Below are 22,177 nucleotides of genomic sequence, written 5' to 3' on the forward strand. Positions count from 1 at the left end.
GCCCGATTCCGCACCACTGGTAACTTTCTGTGTGTGTGAACCATGTTAACCTGGGAAGTTTGGATCTTGACTTGATAAGGACCACATTGAGTTGATTTGTGGTCCAGAGTGACTTCTTAACACACTGTAGTTTCCAACAAACTATTTGTAAAATTAATGGCCTCTGATGACCCCATTACCATCTCCCTTCTTCCTGAAAGAAGGCATTTCATTGCTTTATGAAGCTGTACACAGAAGAGTAATTAAGTAACAATTCAGGCCAATGGCCTCTCCCAGGAATTAATGGTAGGGAGAGTTCATTAACCCCAGCAGGTTATAGCGTCTCCAGGAAATGCCCGGGACCAAGGTTATCGTGGCTATTAATGCATTGGATGGGGACTTTAACTGGGATAAAAATAAAGCTCTCTCTCCTTCCAGGGGAGCTTTTCTCCTTGAGGAGCTACCAAAGACAAGCCCACAGGAGCAGCAGAACCCCAAGGTTGGGGCCTCTTATGGGATGAGGACAACAGATTGCTGGGTAGTGAGAATTGTTAAATCAAGGTAAAAACAGGGCCTTGGGGGCAAATTAAGGTCCTTGATATAAGCCTTCCTGCTATTCAGGAGGTGGCTTGATTAACGCCCAGTGGAGCTTAGAGCAGCTGTTTTCACCTTGCTAACTTTTGCATGTCAGGTCCTGCCCTGTTCAGAAGAGTCGCTGAGAGAGGTCAGGCTTTGCCGCATTGCTGCCAGGCGTGCAGTGGCCTTTGTGTGGAAATCTGTTGTGAAAACAACTCTCTCTTCTTCCAAACTGGGCATTCAGGCTGTTTGCTGGGCCTCTACCCTTCTGCAGGGAGGGGACTGGCAGGGGACATGAGCCATAAATGGAGGTCCTGGGCCTTGGCCTTCCTGCTGCCTCACAGAGGTGGAGAACTATTTCTTCTGCTCACCTTGCTTGCCTGCATGTCACTTTGGCAATTTTTTCTTAGATAATTTATAAATGAGCCCAGTTTTGAGGCTCACATTCAGACAAGGCTCTAAAACCTCTTTTTTTTAGTCACTGTTTTTGAATACAGAATTAATTTTGCTATTTCCCTTATGTCCCTACTTATTTTTATTTTTACTTTTTTAAAAAAAATCCTCACCTGAGGACATGCTTATTGATTTTTTTTTTTTTTTTTTTTTTTTTTTTTTTTTTTTTGAGAGAGAGAGGAAGCATGAGATTGGTTGGAAAGTGTGTAAGGAGGACATTCTTAGAAAAGGAAAGTTTGTGGAAGGTCGCCTGCCCTGTTTATCAGAATTCCAACTTAAGGGAGACTTAGGGAAGTGTCAAAAGTGATACCCCTAATTACTCCTTGACCTTTCCAAACATGTCTGGGCTTATGCAGGCCCCTGGGTACTTACTGGAATCCTTATTATTATCTTTGGGTGACCTGGCCAAGAGGACAATGCACACACATGTGTCCTCCCTAGATTACTCACCCTATCTAAAGATAAAAATTCCAATATAGGCCTAATGAGCAGGCAATCGAGGCTGCCTGCCTACCATCAGCCACGTCGTCCCTTAGCCTTCTCTTTCACAGTGAAACTGTGTCCGAGTAGTCTGTTCATCTGTCATTCAGGGGCTGCTGGTCAACCCCAGCAAGAGAGAAACATCTATCAGTTGCTTCCCGTACTTGTCTCAACTGGGTATCAAGCCTGCAACCCAGGTATGTATCCTGACCAGGGACTGGACCTCCAACCAACCACGCCACACCAGCCAGAGCTATTTTTATTTTTTGGTCCCCTAGTTATTTTTAGTGACTATTTCTGTACAATATTTAGGTTCATAAACTTTGTTTGAATTTCCTTTCAGAATCTTCTCAGAGTAGCTTTTTCAAAAGTAAAAACTTCAATTAAAATGTGAAGGATAAAAAGAGAGATGGAGAATGCCATTAACAATCAATTATGGTAGTTTGAACCAGTAAAAAAAATATGTATTTTCTTTTAAAATTAAATGTTTTTAAGTTTATTGCACCATTGCAATTAGGACAGCAATAAAAAAAAAATAAAAAAGAAAGTTTATCAAGGATCTCTCCTTAGCAAAAACCTTGTATTTTTCCAAGTTTCTTATATATTTTTTCTATTACCAAACCATCTTTTATTGTTATCATAGACTAGATATATTGCTGTGTTTTTTTCTTTCTACTTAACATTTTATAAACATTTTCCAGGTTCCTACATATTCTCTATAATTATTATTTCATTCACTGCTTAAAATTCTGCTAGTTGATCAGATTCATAATTTGCTTCACCATTTCTTTCTAACCATACAGTTTCTCTGTTTGCTTACCCGTATCCTCTTGAGGGCCAGGAGGATGCCTATGTTCATTTTCTAAGGCAGCCATAGCTGAGTTCTACAGATGGGGGAGTTTGAACAGCAGACATTTGTTTTCTCACATTTCTGGAAGCTGTGAGTCCTGATTACGGTGTTGGTAGGATTGTTTCTCCTGAGGCTGTTTTCTTTGGCTTGCTTCTCTCAGTGTTCTTACATGGTCATCCGTCTGTGTGTTTCTGCCCTAATTTCTTCTTCTTATAAGGATACCAATCATATGGGATTAGGGCTCACCCCAACGTCCTCATTTAAAATTAATTATCTATTTAAAGACCCTATTTCCAAATAAAGTAACATTCTGAGGGATTAAGACTTTAATCTATGAATTTTGGGGACGCAACTCAATCTACATGAAGTATTCAACAAGTGTTAAACTGTGACCACGTTTATAAACACTCGGGTGGTTTTCCCATTCCCCAAAAAGAAGCACTTCAAAAATTACATTTAGCCTGGCTGACATGGCTCCGTGCATGGTTGAGTGTCAACCTATGAGTCAGGAGGTCATGATTTGATTCCCAAAAAGGGCACATACTCGGGTTATGGGCTCGATTTCCAGTGGGGAGCATGCAGGAAGCAACCAATCAAGAGGACAATGCAAACATATGTGTCCTCCCAAGATTACTCACCTTACTGATTGTATCTAAAGATAAAAAATCCAGCCAAAGCTGGTTTGGCTCAGTGGTAGAGCATCGGTCTGCGGACTGAAAGGTCCCGGGTTCGAATCCGGTCAAGGGCATGTACCTTGGTTGCGGGTACATCCCGCGTAGGGGGTGTGCAAAAGGCAGCTGGTCGATGTTTCTCTTTCATTGACGTTTCTAGCTCTCTATCTCTCTCCCTTCCTCTCTGTAAAAAATCAATAAAATATATTAAAAAAATCCAATAAAAACCAACAATTCTGTCTCATCATTGATGTTTCTATCTCTCTTTCCCTCTCCCTTCTTCACTGAAATAAAAAAAAATATTTTAGATACACACACACACACACACACACACACATATATATACACACACACACACATACATATATAAATATACATACATACACACACTAGAGGCCCAGTACACGAAATTTGTGCAAGGATAGGGTCCCTAGGCCTGGCGGTGATCAGGGCCAATAAGGGCCTTCTGGCTACCAGCCCAGGGCCCTCCTCCCCTGGCTGCTGGCTGCTGGGGTCTTCCTTCATTTTGTGCCCCCCCCGGTGGTCAGCACATGTCATAGCGAGCAATGGAACTCCTAGTCTCCTGGTGGAACTCCTGAGGGGACACTTTGCATATTAACCTTTTATTTATATAGACAGTCATTAATTTTTTTTTAGGTATAACCAAAACATGCACTTAGATTTTTTTCCATTCTGAATTTTTATACATTCGCACATCAGTCAACTGCTTTTTATTTTACAGATAAGGAAATAAGGACAAGAGAGTTTAAATGTCTTGTTGGGATTAAAAAAGAAGATTAAAATATCTCCTGGATGGTTTGGCTCAGTGAATGGAGTGTCAGCCTGAAGACTGAAGGGTCCCAGATTCCATTCTGGTCAAGGGCACATGCCCAGATTGTGGAGTCGATCCCCAATGGTGCATGCAGGAGGCAACCAATCAATTGATCATTGATGTTTCTATCTCTCCCTCCCTTCCTTCTCTGAAATCAATAAAAAAAAAATCTCCTCTACCTGAGTCCATACCTCTTAACACTTTTTCAGATTTATTCTTCTGAAAGACTGAGAAAGCACAATAAGAAAAAGAATTTCCTTACTTATAATATGGAACTAATATTATAGAGCAGTTATCAATATTTCCTACATATTAGTGACATTATTTTTGTTTTCAATGAGGTCATTTCTTTTGAAGTTAATTGATGCTTGAACTCTGCTTTAATCACCCTTAGCTTTATTTTAAATTTGCTTCATTGGCTTTCCTTTTTAAAATTTACAGTTAGAAAGTGAGCAATAAATAGGGGATTTCTAAAAAGGATAACTAGAGTTTCTGCAAGCAAATTTTTATCAAAATATTACACTGATATTTGGTGTAATTTTATACTACCTTCTCAATTGTCCTGTGTTCTTTTGCGCTACACTGGAAACACAGCCCTTTAAATTTTTTTGTTAGTCCCGTTTGATAATTATAGAGAAGTCTTTTATATGTTGAAATTTTAGGATGTATTTTGTTTGACAGAAATAATTTAATGTTAGAATACTCATAGCATAAATGATTTATGATTGGCTTAGCTTTGGCTATATACAGTCATGTGCTGCTTAATAACAGGGTATGTTCAGAGAAATAAATCCATAGGCAACTTCGTCATTGTGCAAAGATCATAGAGTATACTCACACAAGCTTAGTGTAGCTCACCACTATAATTGTATGTGCTGTACTTCTATATGATAGGCAGCACAGTAGGTTTGTTTACACCAGTACCACCACAAACATGTGAGTAACGTGTTACGCTATGACATTATGATGTGATGATAACTATAGTGTCATTAGGTGATATGAAAATTTCAGCTCCATTATAATTTTATGGGACTACTATTGTATATACACTATATCATTGACAAAATGATATGTGGTGCATGCCTGTATTCCATCATTCTTCATTTATTTAGCAAACATTTTTATGAGTAACCAATAGGTATTGATCTAGATAATGAAATGACCCAAAGATGACTAGAGTACTAAGTTTCATACGGCACTACAACGTGATAAATGTTACAGTGTTGGCAGGTAGAAAGAGTTTAGGAATACAGAGGGGAACATGTAACTATGATTTAGGGGGGCTTCAAAGGGGATGTGTCTTACAGGTTGAGCTGAGTCCTAAAGGAAGCGAGTAAGTTTACAGATAATAGGAAAGGATATACTAAGAGGAGGGAACAACAGATTCAAAGGCACAGTATGCTCACTGGTAAAAAAAACCCACCAAACTCACTGTTGTTCCTGTCTAGAGTAGCATATCCCCGTGTGTGTTGCATGAACAATTGGTGGTGAAACAGATGGTTTTAGGTGGGACACAGAGGTAACATTTTTAATTTTAAGAATGAATTTTAATAGCAATAGCTAACTAGTAACACTATAAGCAGTACATTAAAACTTGATTTAAAGACAGCTTTGGAAGAGAATAAATTATTTGAGCAAAAAAAGTACTAATTTAATATAAATATATTAAGTAGAGAATTCTCATAGGGAATGTGAATATCGCAAACACTGTGAAGGTGGTCTGTAAGTAACTGAAAATGCCCTACGAGCATCTGTGGCCAGGTCGGGGAGAGACAGCTAGGTCAAGTGGGGAGCACTGCATACACTTGTTTAAAGAATTTGGGTTCATCTTAAAACACCCTACGAGGCTCAGATAAATTTTAGGTAGAAGAGTGGCATGGCCATTGCATTTTAGAAAGATAATTCTGGGGCAATGTAGGGTGCATGGGAGGAAGAATCCCCAGTGCTGATTGACACTGTGCATTGCAATGAGACATCTTAGGGGAGCGGGATTACCTTATGTTTCCATTTGGAATGGGGTTTACATTTTTATTATCATTTTTTTTCTAATTGGAAATTGTATATTGAAATCTCCCCCCCCCTTGTATTATTTATTCTTCCTGATTGAACAATGTCCACCAAACTTGCAGTGCAAGAGCTTTTTATCCCTAACTCTTCTACCTAGACCTATGTGACCACTGTGTTGAACAACCGAAGTATGTAGATTATTTGGTCCCCCATTGTTCTTTTAAATTGTTTTTATTAGGGACAATTCTTCCCCAAGTGAAAATCTGGCATTCTCATGACATTTTCTGCTTGCTTTCAGTCATAAAGCTATGTTCCAGTTCAGTAATCAAAGGATCCAGTACCATGTCATAATCAAAACTCTAAATTTGATGGAGTCAAGGGTTCTTTCCTTTGGCAGCTGAGGCCTACTGTTGGGTAGGAAGGCAGCGACTGGGAATGGGTTTATTTGACTTACCTCCTTCCACACAGAGCACCTCTACTTCTCCTCACCAAGCTGGCCACACTTTCAGACACCCCCTGGGTCAAAGAGGAAGGAAGGACTTGAAAGTCTTTACTTGATTGATACAGATGTGCCCTGGCACCCTGTTCCCTGAGGCCTGGTTGGTGACTAAACCCAATTCTTTCTCTTGGGGGTGCTCTTTCAAAGGAGGTGGAGGCCGCCCAACCACTGTCACGATGTACCTACAATCTCTATATCTGATTTGGGCGATTGCATGTGTAGTCCAGCTAATCACTTGCTTTTTCCTCAACCACTAAGACTTTTGTTATTCTGCCAGCTTCTCTCTGCTAGTCTTTGGCCCTTCCATGTGTCCAGCACTGGTCACCTAATTTGCTAAACTCAGCACAAAAATGAAAATGTAGAACCTCTTGCTCAAAAAGAATTAGGAATTTCAAGTCAGTGACAGAAGAACATTAAACCAAGTACAGGTTTCTTTGGAAAGCAGATCCCTCTGTAACTGCAGAAGTCCTATGTTCATGAAGCGGCCCCTCAAATAGTTTTCATGAATAAGACTTAAGATAATCCTATGTAGGCAGCACACACTCATTTATTCTTTGTCTAAACAGACTCTGGAACATAGACCAATTACCACTTGTTTACTCTGCTGTCAAAGCAGTTAGCTAACCTGTGTCATATCTTTAGATCCCCCAGATGAGAGTCAGACAGCCGTTCCTAGTACTTCCTGTGCTTTAGAGGTCATGTAGAAAGATCTCCCAATGAGCTCCCCAAAGCCTTCTTTTGGTGTATTAGTTTCCTATTGCTGCTGTAATACATTACCACAATTTTGGGGCATAACACAATACAAATGTGTTATCATACGGTTCTGGAGGTCAGAAGTTTGACAAGGTTCTCACTGGGTAACCTCAAGGTGTCAGCAGAACTGTGTCCGTTCTGACAGCGCCAGGAAAGAATCCATTTTCTTGCCTTTTCCAGCTTCCTGAAGCCACCAGCGCCCTGAGGCTGAGGCTCATGGCCCATCCTTCGTTTCCAATGCCAGCAGTACACGATCGTCAAATCTTGGATTCTCTGACCTTTGCTCCTATCATCACATTGCCTTCTCTCACTCTCACCCTCTTACCTCCCTGTTAGAAAGACTCTATGATTACCTCTGGCCCATCTCAAGAACCCAGGATAACCTCTTTATTTCCATATCCTTAATCACATCTGCAAAGACCCTTTGTGTGAAGTAACGTATTCACGGAGCCTTCGGACAGACATCTTTGGGGCAGACTTGTCTTGAGGAAAGGGAAAAGCAGCTCCCATCCTTCCCTTTGGCACTCACATCTCCCTGGCCTAGGGGGGTGGCACTCTCACCTCCCCATTGTGGGCATCAACTCACACACAGCACAGCCCTCTGAAGAAGTCTTCCTTCCAATCCTGGCTCAGGTTTAATTCTAAAAGCAGGTGAGGGTTTAAGAATCATCTAAGAAGTTTTCCAAATAAACTATTTACACTGAAGTCCTTATCTCACGGTCTGCTTCAAGTTCATCTTTTGTCTTAAGCTTTCCTAATTTAACTGTTAAAATATTTCAGTAGCAATTTATATGTCAACTTTGATATTTTAAAAAAATGTTATAATCATGGTTAAGTAGGAAAAAATTAACATAGTGCTTCAGTTTTTTTTTCTTCATTTTTTTTTATTAAGGTATTATATGTGAACATATTTTACCATTGCCCCATTGCTTCAGTTTTTATGAGTTAACTGATTTATTCCCCTCCAATAAAGAGTGAATGTGAAAATTGTGGGAGGTTACAGTATTTTTTTTTTTTCCTACTTCCAGCTTTGAGTCCTAATTCCTTGCACTTTTCACATTTATGTGACCCATAGTAAAATCTTCTAGTGGCATTTCAAATAAAAGGTTTTTGCCCCCCTCTGAAATTGTAATATTGGAGCAGATAGCTGTGTGTCACCGACAGATTCAGCTCCGAGTCAGGCTCCAGAATGACTCCCTCACTGACCATGGGAATCTGAATTCCGCTATGATCCAGTTAGCCTTTCTTCCTGTCTTCTCTGGCTGTGCTCCTGGTATGGCACCTCAGCTTGTGCCCAGTCTTGTGACCAGGGACCTACTTTATTCATTCGTTTCAGGGTCTGGGACTCTGTCATAGTCCAGTTGAGAATGCAGTTCTGCCTAATGCTGTGGTTAGGCTCAGTTCTTGCCAGAACCACTATGCATGGGTCTCTGACCCAAAGCTGGGGCAATCTGGTGCTTCCCCACATTTCTAAGGTCTGCCTGTTTGCTGGGGCATGCCCTGGTTTCCATTTATTGGATTTCCTTGGATTTAAACGTCTGCCCTGCCCTCCTCTTTTGTTTATACCAGTTCTCTAGATCTCAAATGCTTCTTGGGCCAACATCTTTCCTTTGGCTGCTGAATCAGAACATTGAAGGCTGTTCCCTTCTAGAAGTTGTATTTCACCCACGTTTCAGCAGCTGTGGGCAGAATGCTTATTGTACTAATGTTAATGTATAAAGTGGGTACTTCTTATGGAAGTGAAAAATGAGACTTTAGAATTAGGATGTATTTTGAAAATTCTATGCATGGAGTGTAGTCTGGAGACACATAAATCATTTTAGGGAGCTATTTTCACAAATCACGTAGTATTCTCAAAGGTTGAGTTATGCTACTGTCCAGGAGAGAGTGTGCTTCCCTTTGTAGCTGACCTTTGTCTTCCAGTAATCACCGATTTTTATTTGGGTCCTTGTAATATTTAATAGTCCTCTTTCCTGAGGAGATGTCAACAGATAAAATTGCATGTTTTCTTAAGGCAACTTTAGTTTTGAACAAAACATATCTGAAAGGTGAAACGTAAGATAATTTCAGAATTCTAAACAGGTTTTATAACCTCTGTTGGCAAGAGACCTGTATTTGCAGAATCCATAAAGCTTTTAAGGTATAGTTGATATTGAAACAATAATGACCCTGGAACAGGATATTTCCTGGAGATTAATGACGGGCTGGGAGGGGTTGATGGCCTGAGGTGTAGTTGAGGGCCATTAACCTCAGACAGTCATTAAAGCCCAGGAAATGTCCTATGTCTAGGTCGTTATTGTTATTATAAATTGAAAATGGAAAAAAGAAACAGGCACACAGATGATCTGAAGGGCGACTCCATTTCCAATGGTTTGAACAGGGAGAGTTCTGGGAGAATTTATTCCCTGTCCATTAGCCAACCAATCTCTCTCAAGCCTCTGTCACTTCGCCCTTCAACTGATGGGTCTTTGTGCTGGAAATCCCTGAATTCCCCAGACACTGGAGTGGAGAGTATGGTTCCCTCCCTGTGGCTACCTTTGCTTAGAGAGACTGGATTAAACAAATAGTAATGGTGAATTACTTTGCCACTGCTCTTAATCGCATCCTACATTGCCGTCTACTTGCTTCCCCCTGGGATCAGCTGTTTTCTTCTCTATTTTGCTGCAGTGAATTTCCCACACCTATATTTTAAGCCCTTGGATATTTTATCTGTGCTTATTTCCCAGGTATTCGGGGTGAAAGTGCATGTTATTCACTTTGCAGTTATCCTGTCTCTAGTCATGCTGGATATGGCACACCTGTCCAATTCCTTATTCACTTTTCAAAAGGAACTATAATTTAGGGGTGTTTTAAATTCCCAACTAGTAAGTATTGCTTAGATTAGAATGTACTAAATTTCAATTTTATCTAATTCAGAGTAACGCTGCAATAATAGTGTATCCTGAATTCCATAGAGTATCTCACACTCTCTCATTGCATTCTCAAATATTTATTGTTTGCTTGGTGGAGTCACAGCTGTTTGAGAACTATTCATTCAAAAATATTTTTGAATTCTTGCTGTAGTATGCCTAGCCCTTAGGATAAGAGAATAGAGAATTACTTTGTAAAGAAGCAAAATCCCATAAATTTTGGTGTGTTGTATTTTTTCTTCTTTTTTTGTATTTTCCTTTATCTTTTAAAATTAAATGTAGTGAGGTGACAGTGAGAGAATTAATTTTCAATAAGTACTGTGTATACTTATACTAGGTGCTTTACAGATGGGTCCTCTTTTACTTGTCTGAGAAATAGGTATCATTATCTCCATTTTGAGGAAACAAAAGTTCAGAGTTGTGGTCCAAGATCATAATACTAGCACAATGCTGTAGCAGAGATTCAAACTTTAATCTACCTGATGATAAAACCATGACTTTCCCATGACATAATTTTTATTCTTCAAAAGATAGAACTAGGGTTAATGATTTGTAGTTACCAAGGGGCGAATCAACGTATAAATCCAGCGTAAGATGCTGTCAATATAAGGGGTAATTCTCTACCACTTAGTTATGAATCCTCTTGAGTATGAGTCAGCTTTGTGCCTTGCTTCTCCCACTGTCTCTGCATGTCTTCAAATGGAGAAGGAAGGACTATCTGTCAGAGGTGCTGCAGATGTGGTAGCAGTATTGGGGAAAATGTTGATCCACATCACCTCTGAAACCCTTTCCAATTGGAGTACCTATTGAGTCTGACAGTCTGCACCCTTCAAAAGTCCATAGACATCAGAAAAAAAGGGACAAAGAGGCAAGTAAGTTTTAAAAAATAATTTTTAAAATTTGTTTTGGTTCAAGATTATACTTATTATAGAGAATTTGGAACATTTAGAAAAGTAATATGAAGGGGAGAAAAAAACCAATACCCAACCACCCAGTGACAGTCACCATGAACATTGACTTACTTTTGTTCTTTTTTTCTCTGTTCACATAATTTTTTCAGTCACAATCATATTAAACACAAGTTTGTTTGCTGCCTTTTTTAAAGGATATAATGAAAATATTTTACTAAGCTTTTCAAACTTTTTATAAATGTAATTTTTAATGACATACTTTTTGGAATTTTTAAAACATAATATTTTATCTCTATTTCAGATTATTTCTTAGGATAGATTTCTAAATGTGGAATTATTTTAACAAAGTGTTAGAGCCTTTAAGTGTGTGTGTGTGTGTGTGTGTGTGTGTGTGTGTGTGTAAATGGTTCTTTAAAAAGTTGGAGGAGGTTATCAAGAGGATGTTGGACCTGGGCAGTCGGAGACTGCTCACCTCTTCCTCCTTCCTTGGAATGTACGCTCTACCCACTGTCCTTACAGTGAGGCTCATTCTCAAGGATGCAGTCTTGAGAGACCAATGTGTTGTTGAGACCATTCAGACGGTATGCATGATGGAGCCCAGATAAGGCCTCTATATAAACTTTAAATTCTGTCCAATGGATGCAGAGATGTATTTGTCTCGTCACCCAAAGCAAGCCTCAGATTCCCTTGCTGATTAAAAGTGCCACCTACCAATCTGGAGTGGCCTGCCTCTTTCTTCAGTCTCTCCCTGCCCTCCATGTACAGGGCCAGTGTCATATTTCACAGGGGAAACCCTGGAACTAACCAAGTGTCTGTCCAGATGTAGACTCCCACAGGCAGTGCTGGAGAGTGCTCCTCTACCTCATCTTTGCTCTCATTTTGGATGATTAACTTCAAAGGTGAAAATGATACTTAAAGTATGCTTTAATTGCATTTCTTTGATTATTATGGTTTATTTTAAACTTTTATGCATGTTTATTAGCCATTTTATCCTGTTATTAAATTGCTAATCTTCTATGAGGTAAAATACTGATCAATCTTTGTGAATAATTTAAATATTCAGAAAATCACCACTCTTCTGTAATGTTACCCGGTATATTCTATCCCCCATACCTCCTGGTTTTGAGTTTTAATTCCTTTATTTTTAGTGACAAGAGACAGAAAGTCAATTCAAATTAGCTGAATAAAAATGGGAACTTATTGGCTCCCTGAAGGCTTCAGAGAACTGCCTCCAGTTAGAGCTGAGTTCAGGGACCTAATAGCATCACCTAGACTCAGAATGTGTCCATCTCTCAGCTTGGATTTCCTCTTGATTGACCCCATTCAAGCACACCTTCTCTATCGGTGGCCAATGGCCATGCAGAGGGAGACTCAGCTCTCTCTGCTACCCTAGTGCAGGATTCTCTTTCCCAGCTATTCTAGTACAGTCTCTTGAATTGAGTCTCACTAGGACATGACCAACCATGTGCCCATTCCTAAAATAGTCATTCTTTTGTTTTTAATTAAAAAAAATTTATAAACCCCAGTGACCAGATATTACATAACTTAATATGTGGTCATCTCAATGAATCCCGCACCCATCCAGAACCACACTAATTATTAGAATACATCCCTGTGACTATTCTGTAGCTACCAATTTGAACTTCTTAATAACCGTGGTTGAAAAATAGCCATAGATATAGAATATAGGATAGGCCACACACTTCCCTCAGACACCATTTTTAGGGAACTGGAGATAGACCTAAATAAGCCAGAAGGGAGCATCATTTGCCCATAGAAATATAAAGTTGGTACTACCTCCCCAAAACTAGATGTTTATTGTATTTTTAATTTGTTCAAGGTGTTTTCCGATATAAAGACAAAGTATTCATATTGTCAAATTTAACCGTTTCCCCTGTAATTCTTACTTAACTTTAAAACTTAAAAACCTAGAAAAATTGATAAACCTTTTTATTTTCAATTTTTTCCCTGCTATATATTTTTGCATTTATTATTTATTTATTTAAAATACATTTTTTTTTTTTGTTGATTTCAGAGAGGAAGGGAGAGGGAGAGATAGATAGGAACATCAATGATGAGAGAATCATTGATTGACTGCTTTCTGCAGGCCCACGCTGAGGACTGAGCCCACAAGCCAAGCCATGTGCCCTGACCGGTAATCAAACCATGACTTCCTGGTTCATAATTAGAGGCTCAACCACTGAGCTACGGTTGCCAGGCTGCACTTGCCTTTTAAATGGATTAGGAATTAAGTAGATTTGAATTCCTCTAAGAGTTAACTAATCATTTCAGTAATATTTACTGGTAAAACTGATTTAGGTTATCACATTCACAATATGTAAATTTTAATAAACTCAACTTCCTATTTCTAAGCCATTTAATAACTTTTTTTTCTGTCAATTTGTATACCAGCACCGCTGCATACTAGTTATGGCAGCTATGTAATATGCTGTGATATTTGGTAGGTAGCTTGAATGAGAGGGAATAAAGATAACTAGAGGCAGGAGTTGTATTTAGCATAACAGAGCATTGTATTTTTTTTTTTAATCCTCACGAGAGGATATTTTTCCATTGATTTTTAGAGAGAGTAGAAGAGAGAGGGAAAGACAGAGAGAAACATCGATGTGAGAGAAACACATTGATTGATTGCCTCTCGTATTCCCCTGACCAGGGCCCTCGTGGAGCCCACTACCGCGTATGTGCCTTTGATGGAAATCGAACCCGGGATCCTTTGGTCTGCAGGCTGATGCTCTATCCACTGAGACAAACAGAATAGGGCAACAGAGCCTATTTTTACTAATAAACAGCTGTCTGTGTACATGGGTGCTCCTGAAGCTGTAATTAAAAAACAATTGAAAGGAATGAAGGAGAGGGTAAGGAAGCAGGGGAACATGGGCCAGAGAAATCAAACTTTGCTACTGCTTTAAAGTATGGTGGGCCCGTGTGTTACAAAAGCTATCTTCTCTGCTGGAAGCTCCAGGTAGATTCAGTAATTCACACGTTCCTTTGGTTTGTTTGCTTGCCTGTTTGTTTGACCTCACCTGCTTTTGACATATCCAAATCAAACTATTAATGCCATTTATCCTTCAGAGAGTGACGTCAGTTAGATGTCATGAACTTGCTGCTTCAGGGCCATTTACGAGAGAGAGAGAGAGAGAGAGAGAGAGAGAGAGATATGCCTAATGCTGAGAAGTGGTCCTTCCATATTTAAACAGATTCTGTAACCTATAGGGTTCCCACCTAGGTCCACTCTGTGGCAGGGCTTTCCCCCTCTCCAATGGCCAATGGCTCCTCCCTCATCCCTGGCCTGGCTTCATTAGTGTGCAATGCTAGCATCTTTTCTGTTTTTGCTCATGATAATTTGCCTATTTTTTCAAACTCATTATGCCCCTTTTCTAATGTCAATGACAAGATTTTCCTACCCTAGATATCTTAAATCTGAAAGCCTGAGCTCTCACTTAGCCATATTGTTGCATTCTTAGAGTTGGGGGTACTTAATCATTACATTTTACACTATTCCTATGGAATTCTCTTGTTAACAGAGACCTTCTGGTCGGTCGGAAGATGAACTTGTACTGTGTCAAAATCATCTCCCTCTCAACAGGTCAGAAATTCATCAGCTCTGGATGCTTCTCAGTGGCCAGGGATATGCTTCTTTCTTCATTGATCCTGTTAAGTGACAAGATCCTGTCTTTTGGGGTGAAAAATATCCATGTGATTATATGCTTTAATTTATCTTGCAATGACCATATTAGCTCTGTCGCCTTCTTACATTCTGTCATCTGGGTCCAACTGAGTGGTGAGGCTATTACCCTTCTCAGGAAGGCTCTGACTCACTCATCAAGGTGGGGGACTTCCTGTCCGTACCGCTGTGTCTCCCTGGAAGCTTTCCAATGGGGACATCCATCCTTTACAAATGGATTTGCACTGTCTTGGCCAGCATGTAATTGCAATTCCGATTTCATCTCCTCTAGGCCTCCTACAAAACTCCACTTATTCTCTCCTGACGTGCCCCTTCTTGTGGTACAATAGTTGCTTTTCAGTTTTGTTTATTTGCTTTGACAAAATTTACCTTAATTAAGTTTACTGATCCCTCCAGGCCCTATTCTATTTTCCAGCTCTTCCAGGAAGCTTACCTGAACTACACTGACTGACTTTAAAGTAGTAATAGAGGTAATGGTTTGGTATTTAATTAGTGCACACCTTGCATCACAGCATAGTAGTTATGGTCATGGGCCTTCCAGATAGATTCTCTGGGTTTTCAAGCTGCTTGACCTTGAGGCCAGTTATTTATTTGCTATCTTTGAAATTCAGTTTCTGTATCAGTGAAATGAGACCAGGAATGACCTTTTTTGCCATCTATAAAGAGTCTATCTAGTGTTACAATATAGTAGATGCTCAAGAAGAACATAGGGAGTGCTTCTTTCTGCCAATGATGGGTTTACTTTTGAAAATGTTCCCCTGCTGCTCTAGGACACAATTTCTTATAAATATTGGTAAGAAATAAAAAGAAAATCTTAAGGATGTCATGGACTGAGGATTATGGCCTAATGGGATATATCCTCAAAGTTTCTGAATTAACAATATAATGAGAGACTAATACAATCCCATTGCAGCTCAAATCAGACTGATAAAAACTCTGATATATGTAACTGACAGATGTCAAAAGAATGAGTAGGACATTGACAAAAATGTGGCTACAAATAAATTATATGGTTTATTGAGACAGTCAGAATGACTCACTTTTCTCATGAAAAATATTCAAGTGAATCTAGACAGACTTTCAGGAAGTTTTCTTTGTTTTGTCTGATAGATTTTCCCAGCAATCTTGATCATGTTTAATCATAGATGTATAAATGAGCATTGATTTAATAGAGGGGATTTTTCCAGAGAACACCTGATGCTGTTTAAAAAGAGTTACTGGTTGGTCCCAATTTGGCCTACCCATTAGGTCAAAACATTTAATTTCACATTCTCCCTTCTCCCTTCAATGAAGTCCCCCTCTCCACCCGACTTTGCTCATAATTTCTAGTTTGAGTTCTGTCCAAGTAAGCTGTGGAACTTTAGGACCTTACTGTTCAAAACAAAGGATTGAGTAAGATGATTCCCAACAATTCTGAAAATAAGTCTATTTCCTCTGATATTCCCATCGACTTTTGTTGTCGGTGGTGGTGCAAGAAACAATTTACACAGGTTTTATGTATGATGCTTTTAAAATAATCATTGATACATATAATTTCATGCCATTTTCATGACTATCACAATCAAAATTTGTATTTAACTTTTTTCACTCCAGCATTGAAATGCTCTCAGCCACTGGCTTTCATAAATGACATGGTGTTACACTGCTCTTCTTGTACATAATCTCATTCTTTTTAGGATTTGGACTATAATCTTATTGAGAGTACCAAGGTTTTGTTTGCATTTCTATTTTTTTTCCTGGTAAAATTCATATATATATATATATATATATATATATATATATATATGTGTGTGTGTGTGTGTGTGTGTGAAAAATTATATATACATATAAAATATATATTGAATATAGTATAATATACATCAATGAATATATATGTACTATATAACTGAATTAGGGAAAACTATATACAATAGTATTTACATTATGTAATTATATGTTAACTAAAGGCCTAGTGCACAGATTTATGCACTAGTGGGGTCCCCGGCCAGCTGGGAAGGGACCATGGGAGGGCTCCAGGGCGTGTCTGGCGAGTCTCACCTAGTCCCCATCCCAGCAACAAGCTAACCTACTGGTCAGAGTGTCTGCTCTCTGGTGGTCAGTGAATGTCATAGCAACTGATTGAACAACAGTTGAACAGTCAGACACTTAGCATATTAGGCTTTTAGTACATAGGATTATATTATATATTACATTTTATATCTTACATATAATTAATTATATAACGTTAGAGGCCTGGTGCATAAAATCGTACATGGGTGGAGTCCCTCAGCCTGGCCGGCGTTTGGGGCTGATAAGGGCCATCTAGCCCAATTCCCATCAGGGCCGATAAGGGCTGGCCTGCCTGGGGAGGGACCATGGGAGGTTGGCTGTGGGAGCACACTGACCACCAGGGACAGCTCCTGTGTTGAGCATCTGCCCCCTGGTGGTCAGTGTGCATCATAGCTACAGGCTGGTTGTCTGGTCATAATGGTCACTTAGGCTTTTATGCATATAGATAATATTTTCTATATATTTTAGGTATCTATTTTATGCATGTAGAAATGCAATTCTAGAAATGTTTTAATAGAAAAATTATATCTTAGAACCAAGAAAGTATGGTGGATAACTTTGTTAATTAAGTGTGACTGACTTCCCCTTGCCTCCCTGCTCCCAAAGACAGGTTAGTATGATTTACATTGGTTTACCATATGTATATGGTCCTTAAGAGATTGAAGTGTTTGAAAGCCATGAATTCCAATGATGCAGGATGTGACCAACATGAAGTTCATTAGTTGAAAAGTTTGGTGAGAGTCTTGGTATCCTCTCACTCCTCAGGGGAGCCTTTCTGCTAAGGTATCAAAAGCTCTCCCCTTGTTTAAGAAGCCCATTGTCCTGCCCAGGATGTGAAATTCAATTAGTGGGGCACTTTGTAGATCTGTCTTGTTCCTCCGGGACAAAAAAAAAAAAAAAAAAAAAGGGAAAGCCCAATACTTGACACTTGCTGAGCTTGAGCCTCTGAATGAAAAATTGCCATGAATTTGAATGAAGATAAGAGGGAAGGGGACAGTGAAAGATGTTCCAGCGGTGAGGGATTGTCTGTGTTGGCGACTGCCCATCCCTCTTATCTCACCTAATGGCGGGTGCCTGCCAATGTTTATTTGGCCATCGCCATTCACCAGCTGCTCCTCTACCATGTTGTTTTTCTCCCCAGATGGCAACACGATGTTCCACGATAAAACTGACACAAAAAACAATGCAAAATTTGTCTAAGAGAGGTTCAGCAAGCATGAGAAAAACATCTGATCTCTCTCAGAGCCCGCCAAGTTCGCTGCTTACGGTGCCAGGGTAATTACGGGATGATTTGAACAGAAGCAATGCAAGGGGAAGCCACTTCCAAATGGATCAGGTAGGCTTCCAGAGGAGGCAAAACATTCGGCGCTCTCATTCCTCTGGCACCTCGACAGAATCGATGAGTGCCGCCCGTGGTCCCGGAAGCCTCCTACATTACCGAGTCCCTGCTTTACTCAGTGCCGCCTAATTAATGGCCCACTATTTTAAAAACTCTCTTATTCAATTAGACTCTGCTTTCAATAAGACCAACACGCCTGCTATCAAAATCCTGGGAAAGCAGCATTGATAGCCTGCCTTCTCGCCAAAGCATCTGCTTTTCTGCTGCCCGGGCCCCTTCTTCTGTCCAGTGTTCACTTGGCTGCTTGGTTCTGGAAAAGCTGACTGCTGTCTGGGGGATTGATCTGAAAGGAGTGGGTATCGCTGCCATCTTGTTACTCTGAGGGCTATTTCTCCCACACCCTCTGCATGAGAACACACAGAGAATCATTTTATTATTATTGATAACAAAGAGCCACAGATGTTATTTAAAATGGGGCATTTCATATTCATCACTACTATTCAAAGTACTGACTTTTTATGTGGGTGACCATTACGACCTGCTTTTCCCACACAATTTTATATGAAATGCTAGAGAGCTCTTTTTTCTTTCATTTAGCCTCACGCCTGATGCAGAACTGTCTCCTAGGGGTGATTGCATTCAGGTCTGCTTGGTTAGATTTTCCAGTTATTACAGTTTTATTTGACTTACTTTAGAGACAATACTGCAATAAAAATAGGTTTTAAAAAATGCTGTCTAGCATTTACAGGATCTGCCCCCAAATGGTTCCTCTGTACGATTGTTGGTTTCATAAACTGTGGTTAATGCAAGTATAGAAAAAGTCCAGTAATCTTGGCATTTTTGAAAATATTATTTTAGTGAATGAATTTGTCCTATCTGAATTATGAGTGCTACAAAAATCGATACAATTTGAAAACAGACTTTGCATTTATTTGTTTTGGGAAGGAAGTTTTCGTTGTAGGTTGCATCTAACAGGAAAACCTGTTCAAGAAACAACTGACACATTCCCACATCCTGGGAAAGGCAGTTGAAAGGGCTCAGCGTTTCCTGACTGGGACCTGAATTCAGGTCTTATCTGTGCCGTTAACATTGGGTGAGTCACTTGACCTTTTGCGATCTCTATTTCCTTATTTAGAACATGGAAATATGAGTAACAGTCACCAAATACAGCTGTTGTGAAGGTCAACTGGCAGATACACAAGAGTTTTGCAAATTGTAAAGCATGTCACAACTACTAGGCGTCATTGTGGGATCCATGACATGTCTCGCTTCGTCTTCATGATGTCTTCCTTTTTCTTGGACTATAACTTTCCTTTCATAGAAATTTCTTTTTCTTTAGTTTTTGTAATTTGTTGCTGCAGCCTCAGAAATCCTGGGAGGATAGTTCAGTGTAGACTTTATGACTGATGTGAATATTTGACCTTCTAAGGGCAGAGGAAAGATCTGCATATATTAACATTTGAGGTTACACTCTAAATTCAGTTTTGTAGGAAGCAACGTCATTTGACATTTCAACCTTTTTGTAGGACAGATTGTTGGGCATTTTCCAAGGCAGCAGGAGCTGAAATTTCCATCCAGCACTGAAATCACTTGACTGTTTTAATACAGGTGGGATTAATATGATGTACATAGTCTAGTTCATATTCATGTTGGATTGAAATGATTCCATGGACCGGAGCAAGGTCAGGTTGAAGATCCTCAGAATTTGGAGAGAGAGGTTGCTCTTACTAGCACACCCCCATTGGGGTTAGTATGCATCTGGACTAGAGCAGTAGTTCTCATTCCTGGCTTATACATCATCTGCATGGCATGTGTGTCTCTTTGGTTCCAGTGTTTCATAGCTACTGTAGCTTAATTATGTAGGATGAAATAAGGGATTAGCACTGATACCCAGAAGTTCAAACATTCTGACCTAAATGGTTTGGGGGTTGTGTCTAGTCACCCCCAAATTGTAAGCTCCCCAAGTGATTCTAATGCACAGCTAGGTTGAGGTAAGTGATAATAAATTACCTACCAGGAGATAGGCACTGCATAGAGTTTCAGCTCCATGTAGTTTAGCTAGGCATGATTTAATATATATATATATATATATATATATATATATATATATATATATATATATATATTTTATTTTATTTTTTTTTTTTTTATTTTATTTTTTTTACAGAGAGGAAGGAAGAAGAATAGAGCGTTAGAAACATTGATGAGAGAGAAACATCAATTGGCTGCCTCCTGCACACTCCCCACTGGATATGTGCCCACAACCAAGTACATGCCCTTGACTGGAATCAAACCTGGGACCCTTGAATCTGAAGGCCGATGCTCTAATCACTGGGCCAAACCTGTCAGGGCAGCTAGGCATGATTTTTGAGTGATCACTTGAATCAACATTCAAGTGATAAAATAGTGTAAAAAGTCATGATTTTTTTTTTGTCTTTTTGAGTTATAAGTGTTGACACTAAAATTTTATATATTTCTAAGCATTCATTCATTTAGTTTTTTTATATTAAACTTGGTGTTTCCACATGAAGCATTAACACATGTCACCAATTTTTGAATTTTTGAATTTGGAATTGGTAAATAGAATGAGTTTTTGAATTTGGAATTGGTAAATAAAATGACAAATATATAACCCTTATATATAAAAGTTTGGGGGTTCAAGAGGAAAAAGGGATCCTGAGACCAAAATGTTTGAGGACCACTGTTCTAATTCATTATTTGACCATTTACCGAGCTCTTTTGTCTATCTAAAATTATTTTGTTTTTTTTTATTTCTTTGCACATTTATTGTGTGACTTTCTCAAAAAGAACACAAATGCCCTAAATACAGTTTATTCACTTCCAGACTGCCAGTACCTAGAAGTTTCTGGCACATAAAAAGTATTAAAGTCGAAATTATAAAAAATGTATATATTTAAGTCCTAATTCCCAGGACCTCAGAATGTGATGTCCTATTCTGAGGTTCTGAGAAATGGAATTGTTATAAATCTCATTAGTTATAATAAGGTCACACTGGAGAAGGGTGGGCTCCCAATCCAATATGACTGGTACCCTTGTAAAAGGAAGTTAGGACATAGATGAACACACACAGGAAGAATGCCTCATGAACACTGGCATTATGCTGCCCCATGCCAAGGTGCTAAGACAAGCAAGGAGAGGTGCCTGGAACAGATCCTTCTTTAGCACTGTCAGAGGGAGCAGGGTCCAGATGACCCTTTGATTTGAGGCTTCTCACTGCCAGAGCTATGGAACATTTCTGCTGTTCTCAGCTACTTTGGTGTGGTACTTTGTTGCTGTAGTCCTAGGAAGTGAATACAGTATATATTCAATACTTTTCATCAAAAGCATGAATCCTCTACTGCTCCCCATGGACTGCCACATTCTTCACAACAACCTGATCAAGTGGTGCTATTGTTATTCTCTTTCAGCATGTGAGCAGACTGAGGCCTACAGAGGTTAGCTAACTAGCCCAAGGCCATGTCTATCTGCCTCCTTACTCAGAGCTCCTAAGCACTACACTGTGTGTTCTAACATATGTGCTGTATAAAGACATACATGAAAACAGGAAATTGCCAGGAGTAAGCAGCACAATGCATAGAAAGAGAACTCAATGTGAAAGCCCAGTATCTGGAATGTCAAGAATTTCATCTATCACACTCAACTTAGAGACCCTCTCCCTACCTTCATACCCCATAACTTCCACCCTGACTCAGGCTTAGAAACCTGCAGTGGGGAACAAGGATGTGTGATCTAACCTTGCCCTCCGTATTCCACTTTGTCTTACTCATTTCTCAAGTTCAAGATGAGGAGAAAGAGAGAGAGAGAGAGAGAGAGAGAGAGAGAGAGAGAGAGAGAGAGAGAGAGAGAGAGAGACTTAAAAGTCTTTCATAAGTAGCATAGTGGTCACATGGCTTTGTAGCCCTCTGAGTGTCAGAAGATTTCTTTGGGTTCCCAAGAGACCCATATTGTTCCCTGGGAGAGGAGAGGTACCCTCTGGCTGACCCTAGTCCCAGTTATTTCTATTGGAGTCATCTAATCCTAGAGGGCAACCACCTGGGCATGGTCCCTTCATGGCAACTTGAACCCCTTTACTTCCCTTGGCATCTATTCTGGCTCAAAGGAAACACTCTGCTCTTTTGTGTTATAAACTCTGGAAGCGCAGGTTG

Source organism: Pipistrellus hanaki, assembly GCF_964339955.1.
Source record: "Pipistrellus hanaki genome assembly, chromosome: 1".
Lineage (NCBI taxonomy): Eukaryota > Metazoa > Chordata > Mammalia > Chiroptera > Vespertilionidae > Pipistrellus > Pipistrellus hanaki.